This window comes from Sinocyclocheilus rhinocerous, unplaced genomic scaffold, assembly GCF_001515625.1.
Source record: "Sinocyclocheilus rhinocerous isolate Xijiao unplaced genomic scaffold, SAMN03320098_v1.1 scaffold1422, whole genome shotgun sequence".
Taxonomy (NCBI): domain Eukaryota; kingdom Metazoa; phylum Chordata; class Actinopteri; order Cypriniformes; family Cyprinidae; genus Sinocyclocheilus; species Sinocyclocheilus rhinocerous.
This window is the reverse complement of record NW_015623657.1, coordinates 13636-26994: the sequence shown is the minus strand read 5'-3', so window position 1 is coordinate 26994 and position 13359 is coordinate 13636.

The following is a 13359-nucleotide window of genomic DNA, read 5'->3' as shown; positions in this document are numbered from 1 at the left end:
CTGCGTCTATCTGAACTGAAGACAAAAACAATGAAGGAATGGAAGTCTTTTACTCTAGGAATGAATGCTGATAATAGCACAGTGCTAAATGTTGAAGGCAAATAATGTGTTTGCACTTAAAATATTGATGTCAATGACGTTAAACTGATTTTTTGTGTTTTTGTAACTTTTATTAGTTTTTGTTAGATTTTGTTTTGTAAATGTACCTATATAGTTTGTATTGTTATTTTTTATTTAAAGATAATCTATTTATTTTAAGATAAACTAAATGAAAATGTGAATGTTGTTGTTTTATAGTCAACTATAATAAACCAGTCAGGGTCAATAAGTAAAATATTGGATCATTTGACCTTCAAAATTAGTTCATGTAATAAAATGTAATGTAGAAATAAATAATAATAATAATAATAATAAATATCCATCTTATAAATGTCACGGAGTCACCAGTCATGCCATATTCATTCCCTACCAAGCTGGACCTGCGTAGCGGGTATAACCTCATTCAGATCCACAAGGATTATGAATGGAAGGCTGCCAAGGATCACACCATCCGGCCACTGTGAATACCTGGTGATAATGTATGGCCTTTCCAACTCAACCTTGGTGTTCCAGGGATTCATCATTGAGGTGTTCTGGGAGTTCCTCCATCACTTTGTGATCGTGTACATCGATGATATCCTCATCTACTTCTACTAAGTCTATCTGTGCATCAATGAACTACCTCCTGAAAAATAAGCCCACGTCTCCATCCTGGACACCTGCCACCATCAAAGCCTTCCAACAGCTCAAAGAAGCCTTCTGCACCACTCCTACCCTTGTCCATCCCGATCCCAAACTTCCATTCATTGTAGAAGTAGATGCCTCTACGGTCGAGGTAGAAACAGTACTTTCCCAGCGGCAAGGAGAGCCTTCCGTCCTCCATTCATTTGCCTTCTACTCCAAAAAACTGTCCCCGGCAGAGCAGAATTAGGACATAGGCAATCGTGAGCTCCTGGTCATCAAACTAGACCTGAAAGAGTGGAGTCACTGGCTGGAGGGATCTAAGTATCCTTTTGAGGTCATTACTGAACACCGTAACTTGGACTACCTCTGTGATGTCAAGCGTCTTAACCCCAGACAAGCCCTCTGGGCCCTGTTCTTCACCCGATTCAATTTCATTGTCACTTACTGGCCAGGATCCAAGAACCAACAGGCTGATATTCTCTCCCACATCCACCACTTTGATCAGGGCATTCCGTCAGAGTTTCCGTCAGCTTATCTTCAGGGTACTACCCGCAAAACAACGGTCAGACTGAGCGTAAAATCCAGGAGATCGGGAGAGACCTGCAGTCCTATTGTCATAACCGTCAGCACAGCTGGAGCCGTTTCCGTCTCTGGGCCGAGTACACTCAGAATTCCCTATGACAGAACACCAAGGGACTTACCCCTTTCCAATGTGTACGCAGCTTCCAGCTGCCCCTGTTTCCCTGGTCAGTTGAGCCATCTGACATTCCAGCTGTGAACTACTGTTTCCACGAGAGCAAGAGGGTCTTGGACTCATGTCTCATGTCCACCTGCAACAGGCAGTTCGGAAACTAAAGAGCCAGGCTGATACTAGCTGTACACCACAACCCAGTACCATTTGGGACAGAAGGTCTGGCTCTCCACAAGGGAAATTCGTATTCGACTACCTTGTCGCAAGCTGAGTCCCTACTACATATGTCCATTCACCATCCGGAGGCAGATCAACGACATCACCTACCAACTAAATCTCCCAACACTCTACCGTATCACACCCACCTTTCAAGTCTCACTCCTAAAGCCCTTTGCTAATCCTCTTGTCTCTTCCACCTCAGGATCAGGTGAACCTGATGGACCTCCTCCTCCAGAGATCGACAGTGAACAACTCATCTACCGTGTCAACACCATCTTGGATTTCCAGAAACGAGGCGGCTGTTTGGAGTACCTTGTGGACTGGGAAGGATACGGTCCTGAGGAAAGATCCTGGGTTGTTAGTGATGATATAGTGGATCCAGCCTTGTTAACAGAGTTCCACACCTGCCATTCAGATCGTCCCACTCCCAGAGGCAGAGGCTGTCCTCATCGCCACATTCCGCGGTCAGCTGAAGCATCCCATAGAGGGGGAGTACTGTCACAGAGTCACCAGCCATGCCAGATCCTGCAGCTCCACCTACTCATTCCCAATCCCTGGAATTCTGATTCAGCTCACCTGCCTGCACTCATCAAGTCACCCTTCAAAAGCCATCACAGTGCACTCCACCGTTGAATGGTCTTGTTCTCTATACACAACTTACCTGGCTACCTACCTTCTCTACTCACCTGCTTCATTCTGCCATCCGTCAGTCTTCATCTTCCTGTTGTGCCTTCACCACTGTGGACTCAAATCACCTTGCAAATTCTCACCTGTTTATCAGCTAAGTCTGCATTGCTCATCTGTTTAACCCATTTCTACTCTACTCTACTCTTCAATAAATACCTTCTCTGTGGAAGTTCCCATATTGTCTCCTTCTGTTTTGCTGACAATGAAGAGGTGTTCACTCACATGTATTTAAAGTGTAAATTAAAAATATTTTACTGCATTGTTTCCTTGATGGTTATACCACATAACTTTTTTTTTCAAAACCATATAAAACCAGTGTTTTATAAAATAGCACATTTATAAAAGAGTACATTTATAGGTGTTTGTGTTTTACATGGTTTTTAATTAGTTATTATTTATAATAATAATAATAATAATTATTATTATTATTATTATGGACACTTTTAATTGCCATTGTCCCTAAAAATACAGTGCAGCACTATTTATATGGCACCTTTATGGCCTGGTTAGTAAATAGGATTCTCATAAAGGAGCAAGATCATTCATTTGTCACTCTTCCTAAACATTTATACAAACAGCTTACAACAATCTAACACACTTTAGCATGCATATCAACAATGCAGATATGCATTGCAGATACGCCAAGACACATTAGAGATGCTAACGGGACAGGAAAAAGGAGACGGCTCTAATAAATTCAGTGGTAGACATGATGTCCATTCATCTCCCGCTGCCGCTTCTTGAATAAAAGGTTCCATGAATTCACTTTATTATCTGCCGACCGCAAAGCCTGTGCCACTTGATTTCCCTGAGCAGTCGATAAATTGAGCAAGGCCATGGCAGAACTGTATATGCTGCCAAACAATGTGTGTAAGCCTGAGAGAAACCCTTTCCCCCGATTTTCACCCCGATTCTTCCTCTGAGCATTAAACCTGTAAGAGTGCCTTTCAAAATACATAGGAAAAGTGGTGTGTATGAATCTCTCACTGTGCTTTCAAGCTGCCTTTGTGTGCTTTCAAGCACTGCAGTAATGCAAAATTCCCTTCAGTCTAATAAGGATACAAGCACTCAGGATGAAAAGGATTACTTTGTGTATTTACATGGCACTGTTCATGAGCCTGTATTTCAAGAAAACACAGAGTGAGAAGAAAAATAGAAGTGTGGGTGAAAGCTTTCTGGGCTATAACAAATTTGACATTTTATGTCAGAGATTATTTTATAATCAGAGAGCTGTTTTCCAGTAGCAGGAATCTGCCTCTTGTTGTCAAAGATTTGCTGCAAGTGAAGAGCCACAACTAAGATTGGCAACTAAACATTTTCCCCCTTAAAAAAATAATTAAAAAAAAATTAAATAAAAATCCTTCCACAAAGGAGGATGCTATAGGTGTTTGCAAAGTCTTGCTGTTTGGTTGCAATAAATAATTGCATATACCACCATCCCAAAGGTTTTTTTTTTCGTTCATTCTTTTATTTTATTTTATTTTACTTTTTTTTTTTTTTCACCAAGGATGCATTAAATTGATCAAAAGTGACAGTAGAGACAAATACATTGTTACAAAAGATTTATATTACAAATAAATGCTGTAGTATCATTGTTTTTGCGAATAGAAAAAAAATAGAAAACAGTTTATTTACTTATTTATTTAAGTTAAAAAAGACATGAAATAAAAATGAATGTTAATAAGAAATAAGACCTGCACTGCAAACTATTGTTTGTAGAAGTCAAAGTTAAACCAGAGATGTTTGAACTTTTACATTTGATTAACTCTCTTTTAGGTGTGTTTTGTATTCTTGGGTTTTACTTTTTGAAAATTGTTCCCCAGTGTTCTTCTGGAAGCAGTATGCAAATGATATTGGCAAATATAAGCTGTAAACTAATGGTTGGTTACCCTCTAATAAAGACAATTTTATTTTCAGGGAAGCAAATCGAATTGCATTTGACATAGGCTTTAGACAAAGCTTGCTCAATAAATTCCTGCGAGTAAAAAACCTCGTCAACGTTTGTTGCCGATTGTCACGGAAGGACAGAGAGGTGAAAGACTTTCAACATGAATGACGCCTCCACGCCGTCCAAACCGACCCAGTCATGAACCTCTCCCTATCTCAGCCCTGCAGACATCCCTTAAAATAGCCAACGTTTGAAATCCCTCTGCAAGATTTCCTCTGTAATGTGAGAAAAGCTGACTTTTCCCCAGCACTGCTAATAAACTCACCAAACCTCGGCCTTTCATCCTGCCATTTCGAATGCAGGAAGTGTTACTCGCTGATTACTTTTAAACATATTGCCTTTGACCTTCTGTCAACTAATTACCATAATACCCATCATGCCGTGCTGAGGAGAATGAGTGGCCGTCTCTTCTTTTGTGTAATAGTAATTGCGTTCTTAATTTTAGAGGTTAAGCATACTAATGGCACGCAGTGATTCGCATTCTGGGAGGTTGGTGTGGAGAAACCTGCAGAAATAACTTAACTTACCATATACTCAAAAACACCTCAGAAGAGCAGTTAACAGTTCAGAGATTGACTCAGTGACAGCTTCAATGACCTCGTAGATTGATTCATCTTTAGCTCGTTGCGGCAGCTGGTCGTTTTAAATTCCCGGTAATTTTAAAAGTCTGATCCACAGTTTCCAAATCCGTGATGTGACTGTGAAGACAATACCAGAGACAACTGGGTGAAGTAGTGCTTGTCCCCAGTTCTTTTTTACTTTTTAAAATGATTCTTTGCCAACGTATTAAGATGCTGCTCTTTGTATATTAGCATTTACCTGCACAAACTTGTAACATTTTAGATGCACAATACTGTTCAAAAGTTGGGGGTCGGTAAGCTTTTTTCATGTTTTTGAAAGAAGTTCCTTTTTTTAGTTCTATTTTTTTTATCCAAAATACAGTAAACACAGTAATAATCTGAAATAGTATTGCACTTTAGAAAAACTGCTTTCTATTTGAATATATTTTAAAATTTAATTTATTCCTGTGATGTAAACCTGAATTTTCAGCATAGTTATTCCAGTCTTCAGAGTCATATGATCCTTCAGAAATCATTCTAATATGCTGATTTGCTTCTCAAGAAAACTGTGATACTGTTTTTCAGACTTTTTTTTTTTCTGATGAATAAAGTTCAATAAACACCACTTATTTGAAATAGAAATCATTTATTACATCAGAAGTTTATTTACTTTCACTTTTGATCAGTTTAAAGCATCCTTGTTAAAAAAAAAAAAAAAAAACTGATCTCAAACTTTTGAATGGTAGTTTGTTTGTACAGGTTGTTTCAAGCAGTGTCTTGAAGTATGACATATAATAATTACAAAAGTTCATTGAAATAGTTCTAGGTCAAGTATATGATATTCCATTGGTCACACTTTAATTTGGGAACCAATTCTCACTATCAACTAATTATTAACTGCTATTAAAATCCTAATGTGCTGCTTATTAACAGTTAGTAAGGTAATGGTGAAATTTAGGTATGGGGTGGTTTAAGGGACCTAAAATATGGTCATGCAGAATAAGGCATTAATATGTGCTTTATAAGTACTAATAAACAGCCAATATGCTAGTGATATGCATGCTAATAAGCAACTAGTTAATAGTGAGAAATTCATGTACATGCTCATGTGATATGTCTAAATGAATCATATAAAACATAGTGGTGGTCCTGACTAGCCACTAATCTTTTATAACCTTGTGGAGGTTGAACATTTTCAGATAGCAAGATTTTTTTTTTTTTCGGTATAGCAAGACGAGAGATAAGAAATATACATTTTATAATCAAATATTGATTTTTTTTTCATCCCCTATTTAGGTGGCATGGCATCAGAGTGACATTGAAAACTGCTGGGAGCTCACATTTCTCCGCGAGAGGTCACTGGGATAATTCTCGGTCCTCTTGAGGTTGGCTTTTGTCATGTTTTATCAATGCTGACTGTGTTCGATTGAAATTAAAAGGTTAAATAATAATGATGGCAGATCATAGTCACTGAGAGCAAAGCATGATTGTACGATATCAATTAATGCTTTGCTAGTTTACAGCCATTCCCAAAACAAACAAACAAAGAACATTGTTTAAACGATCACACGGGCAAATTGAGGACACTGATGAACTCTCTTAGCTGGTTATTTTGTTCCCTTTTCTGCCATTTATTTTTATAATGCACACTTGTGTGCACATGTTCCGCTCTGAAGACAGTAATCTAAGTTCTTGGTAAACTCCTACACTGTAATTATGAAGTAAAGCACTGTAATCACCCACTAAGACAGCCTTTAATTACCCATCTACCCCTATTTTACGCGCTGTACCTCGTTCCTGATGTACACGCACTGTTCTGAGACTATACTGGACATATTAAAACTAAAACTCTTCTTCATTACATATACACACTGGGATAATACCTGTTTTATATCTGACCACTTTGTCATTTATAGGAATTGACAGTCAGAAAGGAAAAAGCAAAAAGCAAAGATATTGAGATTGGTAAATGATACAAGCTGGAATCAAACGTGCCTTTCTGCAAAATCATATTACCTTGCTTCTTGCATGTTTCGTGACACTTTCACAGTGAACTGTCCCGTGAGTGTGTTCAGGTTTATCTAAAAGACATGAACATGAATGTGGCAATGTTTCATTACAGTGAGCTAATGCTCTATCGTGTTATCAAATAATGTAGCACCTACACAAAACCCTACCCGAAACCTAACCGACAGTGTTAACAAAAGCAAACATGAGACAAAAATACATTTATCATGCCATTTTATCTTGTTTAGAGTCTTTGAGCTCTTCTATTGTCACTCGTGTTTTACAGGACTCTAGTGATTTATCCTATATAGTGCTTGCATAAAGCAAGTAGTGCATACACTTGTCGCTGTTATGTATCTTTGTAAGTCATTGTAAGCCCATTGTAAGCAAGCACACACACAAAAAAAAAAAAGTGGGCTCCCCCAAAGTCCATGGTATAGTTCGAACACTGCTCGTACCCAAGCGCTTGCATTGCAAATGCAATGATGTACAAGGTGTGCTAGCGAGCAAGCTTACTATGTCAGAAAAACTGTACATAGCCAGTTATGTGATGCAAACATCCAAATGTATTAGTTTACAAACCATGCACTATGGTACAAGTGTTTTGAGGTCATAATATAGTATTGTGCAAGGAGCTGTGCAAAAATAAGTCTTGATTAATCAATAATCTGCACCTAGAATCATAATTTGTATGAACAGAAATAAAAGTTTTTGGTATTTTACTGCCTGTAGTATTCATTTCAACAGCAATTAATGCACTGCAGTGAAATGAATGTTTAGGTACATTTTTGTATAGGTACATTTTTTGATTTTTGCCAAAATGTAGGTAGAGGCACGTTTTTCCATTTACATTTACAAGTCAACATGAAACATATTTGACCCAGTTCCTTTCTTAAAGGGGTCATATGAAAATCGCATCATATGACCCCTTTAAAACACAATTGCTGATTATGTTTCATGTTGACTTTACATGCGTTTAAAAATACTGACTGATTTTTGTAGGTCAGCTATTTAACCTGTAATCGCAAGCAGATGACATATAATGGAACTTCTGCGTAGATTCATACCTGTGAAATGTCATGTCACTCTTTATCACTAATGTGCTCTAAATTATAGGTACACGTGGCTCTGCTGCTGGTGTAACTTTATGCTGTCCTATTTTTGGTGTCTTATGAAATAAGATTTAAATATGTCTATCTTGGGGTGGAATCAGGTTTGAACTGTTAATGTCCTTTTCAGGATGTAAAATCTGATGGAAGATGAAGGCGGGAGATTGTAAAAGGTTGATATGGTTTTAGGGATGGCGGGGATTCGTCCGTAAATAGCTGAAGGCTGGAAGCCTGTGTTGATACATTATCTGATAAAGAGCAAAGATGCCGTCTGTTCTAGAGGTGCCATTATCTACAAAGAAGAAAAGAAGAGAGAGAGAGAGAGAGAGAGAGAGAGAGAGAGACATGACAGCATGATAGCATCACTGCATTGGTCTATTGATGGATGGTCTCCCTTCAGCCCCTTCATGACAACATTCACCGTTTACTGATATAACTAATATCACAAATCACATCTCTGCTAATGTGCTGAAGAGGATCTAAAAGTACATTTCTCAACTTCACTTGCCAATTACTCATTGAAAAAAAAACAAAATCAAGATTATGATTTCTGTCTTGTTTTCAAGTAAATAAAACTGGCTTGAATAGTTTTCATGCTTTTGATTACCCGTGAGCTGGTCAGGAGAGGATACCGGATGGCCATCTAGATAAACCAGCTAAAACCAATCTTAGCAATGCTGGGAGATTATATATAAACCAGTAGGAACTAGGCAAGACCTGTAAAACCACTTTAGACTGATTTAAAGGAACAGTTCACCCAAAATTCTAAATTTGCAGAAACATTTCATCACCTTCAGACCATCGATAATGTAGATAAGTTTGCTACTTCATCAGAACAAATTTGGAGAAATTTGGCATTCCATCACATGCTCACCAGTGGATCCTCTGCAGTGAATGGGTGCCGTCAGAATGAGAGTCCAAACAGCTGATAAAAACATCACAATAATCCACAGGTAATCCACACCACTCCAGTCCATTGAGAAGCGAAAAGCTGTGTGTTTGTAAGAAACAAATTCATTATTTATTAGACATTTTAAACTTCAAGCAAGTCTATAATCCATAATAACTCTTTCTCCAGTGAAAAAGTCATCTTGTCTGAATCAGGAGAGAAATATGTACAGATCAAGCACTGTTTAGAAGCCAAATCAGTCCAAAAACAGTTCTAAACAAATATGTATTTCACAGGACAACAGGGGGTGGACTTTTTTACAGGAGGAAACATTATTTTAGATTATGGACTTGCATTATGGCCACTTGTATGCTTTTCTTTATTATTTATTTCTTTATTTAACTTTTTATTTAAAGAAAAAGTTCAACCAAAATCAGGTTATTTTTTTAACCAATTTTTACTTTTGTTTAAATGGGAACCTAATATAATTTTGTATGTTTTTTGCTTAAAAATGTATTTTAAAAATGTACAAATATTCAATTCAGTGTCCTCATTTACACATTTTTAGCTTTTAATATTGTTCAGAATTTTCAAATAAGCTTGTCTTGTTTAAATATATTTTCACAGGGACACCAGAAAAAATACCTAAGAAAATGTTCTTAGTCTTGTAGCCTAATTTCAGAGCAACCTTGCAAAATTGGAGCTGCTAATAAGGATGAAATCAACTTTGCAACATTTCTCCACCTCACCTCTACCTGTTCTACCCCGAAATAAAATAAATAAATAAATAATTGAAATAATCTCTACAGCCGCAGCAGGGGGTGGAGATTGATTTACCTGAGTGTGGCAGGTCTTTGGTTATCTCTACCCTGTTCACCCAGGCCTGCGATGGTCCCAGAGTCAGAATGGAAAAAGTGGGGCAGTGAAGGTTCGGTAATGGAACAGGAAGTCTTATCTTCCCCAGCGAGCTCCGTCACGCTCCACCTGCCGGGGATTAGATACCACACCTCTCCAGCTACAAAAAAGTATGCATATACAGAACTGGTTTTTGCCCCTTGATTGGTACATAAACCATGGCTAAACTACAAACAAACAGATTTTTTCACTAACTTTACTTTGGGTATAAATAGCTTCTAATTTTCTAGCATCCCCCTTTATTCTTGCAGCATAAACCACTATAATATTGGCTTAGGACTTCTCTTCAGGCGCCACAGACCCTCATGTGTCCCTGCAGGTAAAATATGAATCTGTGTGCATGCAGGTTTTTCTCTGGAGAGCATTAGCTCCTCAGATCACTGACTCCCGCTTGACCTGGATAGAGCTGCCCTACTTTAAATGAGCTCCGAGCCTGTCAGACCCAGAGCAATGAAGATTTAAAGCTCACATTATTTACATCTTCAAATACTGTTGATCTATCAAAAGACGTTGTTTTACTCAATGGTTATATCCTTGATGCTTTTACTATGAAAATGTCAAATGGTGCTTATACTGTGTACTCCAGATTACTATTATATTTTATAGTCAGGGTCTCACTAACATTTAAAAGTTAGTGTAAATCTGTTATTTAATGTGATGTTCATGTGCTCAGCATTTATCTGTCATCTTGCTGATGGGGCAATGTAACCCTAGCCACACACACACACACACACACACACATATATATATATATATATATATATATATATAATTTAAAAAAGCGTGCGCCCCCCTGTGAATACATTGTGCCCAGTGTTGGACAGTAAAATATGGCTGTGCTAATAACATTTAAGTGTGTGGCTTTAATATCCCTTCCAGTCCCTCTCTTATAATAACTGTTGTCAGAGCCAAACACTTCTTTCTTTCTGCACATTAAACATGGATTGATGCCTTTCTTCAATTTTTACAGACTCCGGCTTTTATATTCGCTTAGATGTAGTAGCCTACTATGTAGGATTAATAAATGTAATTATAATGAAGACAGATTAATATGATCACCTCTGAATTATAGTAAGTACACCTGCCTACTAATATTATGTCAGTGTGTTAGTTTTGTGTCTGTTATTATCACTGATTTAAGACACTGATCTGTATGATATGGAAGGGTGAGTCTTATGAACATTTACATTTATTATTTGGTAGATCTTTTATCCAAAGTGACTTACATTGCGTTTAATGTATACATTTTATCCATTCATGCCTTGCCTGGGAATTGAACCCATGACCTACTGCCGTGCCCCGCTGTTTAAGTTATGAAAGTTAAGAATAAATTAGAAAATTAATTTATATGAATTTATGCTGCCTTTATTATTATTGTATAGGAACATAATAATAATAATAATAATAATAATAACAACAATAATATTAATAATCATAATAACAATAATAATATTAATAATCATCATAATAATCATAATAATCATAATAATGAGAATGTCCATTGAGAATAATTTCAGTAAGGACAATTTGGAGGGAATAATTAACATGAAAATCTGAAAAATCCTAATGACTCTTTCATGTATGCAAGTTATTTATGAAATAATGTATGTATGTATGTATGTATGTATATATATGTATGTATTTAGGTGAAATATGGTACAGAAATGTTATTCTCTGATTTACCCAGATTAATTAAATTGAGTAATTTAAATAAATAAATAATCAGTCAATTGTGACAGATATAAACAGGGGAAAAAAATAAGAAAATTAAGCTTTTTTGTTAAGAAAACTTTTATATTAAGAAAAAACTCTTTATAATTAATATATTGTGGGGGGGAAATTATATATATATATTGTATATACACACACACACACACACACACATATATTTAAATTGCATTGTAGAATTTATAAAATTTTAGATTATATTGTAACAAAACATTATACATCACAGTACTATTTAGGGTACTGGCGTTTACTCTGATTATCCAAAAATAAATAAACAAACAACACTAATGAGAATCTAAGTGTCATATAGTGGATATTGCTAAAAACTAGCAAAATGTGAAATTAGAATTTTAGGCTTAAATTTGTGTAATTATCATAAAAAATAATGACACAATAGAAAACAAAAACTTAATTCTTCATTTTATATTTTCTTTTAATTTGTTTGTGAAATACTGTATATGTTTTAACACTTTAGAAATCAAAGCTGGAGCCCACCTGCGATGTTTCAACGCCTGAAGATGCTTAAAAACAAAAATACAGTCTAAGAAACATTTATAAGAAAAGCAAGTACAAACGAGACAGTCGGTGCAAGCGAGTGGGAGTGTGTGAGATGTGTAGAGGTTTATAGGAGGAGACATATAGCCACCGGGTGATTTGTTTAACTTTGAAAGGTTCTTTGGTTTGTGCTAAATTCGCTGCGAGCTACACGGTAGCAGATCATCTAACTCTTTTCCCAAGTGGCACCAGCTAACAGCGCATGGTTCCTGTGCATGGGTAAGGAAGTGAGATCCCCATGAGGGAGCAGACGACAGCTCTCGTTTTGTTAACACCGGCCGCAAGTCGCACTAAACAAATGGAACAAACACACCCGCTCGCGTACACTCTCAGTGCAGTCACAGTGAAATCCAGTCGTTTCAATAGGAATGTGATCGGGAATTTTGTATGAAAATAATTCACCGCCCTCACTGAAAATTCCTGATTGTGTGGATTCCCATTGAAATGACTGGATTTTGCCTGCATTAATATGCAGAGCAATGGTAAATGTGTTTGCACCTTAAGGTCCGGTCACATTAGTGAAATTTCGGCAACATGTCATGGACAAAAAATGCTCCATTGTCTATTGGCAATGAATGTTTAGCGATGTAATGCTCGCCTTTATGCAAATATCAAGAAAAAATGTGAACAACAGCCAATAGCTGTGACGTTCAGGTAGTGATGTCTGTCTTGAGTGTAGACTGTGCTAGAGTTTATGCTGAATTTAGTGCGTAAATCAGTTGTGATGATTATATTGGCCATCTACTGAAATAGACAGATCCATCCAGTCACATCTCCGCTCAAAAAAAATTTTGAGCGGAGTTCTGCCACTGCAGTGGACATTCACCATTAAAGGGGTCATATGATGCGATTTCAATTTTTCCTTTCTCTTTGGAGTGTTACAAGCTCTTGGTGCATAAAGAAGATCTGTAAAGTTGCAAAGACTAAAGTCTCAAATCCAAAGAGATATTCTTTATGAAAGTTATGAGTCAACCACACCTACCTAAAACGTCTCGTTCTAACATGCCCCCACATATCTACGTCGCTATGTGGGAAGATTTGCATAACGCCGCCCAAATGTTCATGCAAAGAAAGACGGCATAACTTTTATTCTCGCTGTAGTATTGTTGCTGCCACGCAGCCATGTCGACAAATGCAGACATGGTTTTATGTTTACGCGGCGCGATGCAACGCAAGTCATTATAATCCATAATTATGTCCCAATACTGGATGCAACGAATGCCTCGTTTATAATGGATTTTCATGTTTTTGAATCATCGCTCCGGCCGGACAGGGGATCATCACAGTATGGTAGGGGCATAACATTTCCGTCTCACGCTTGAGGTATT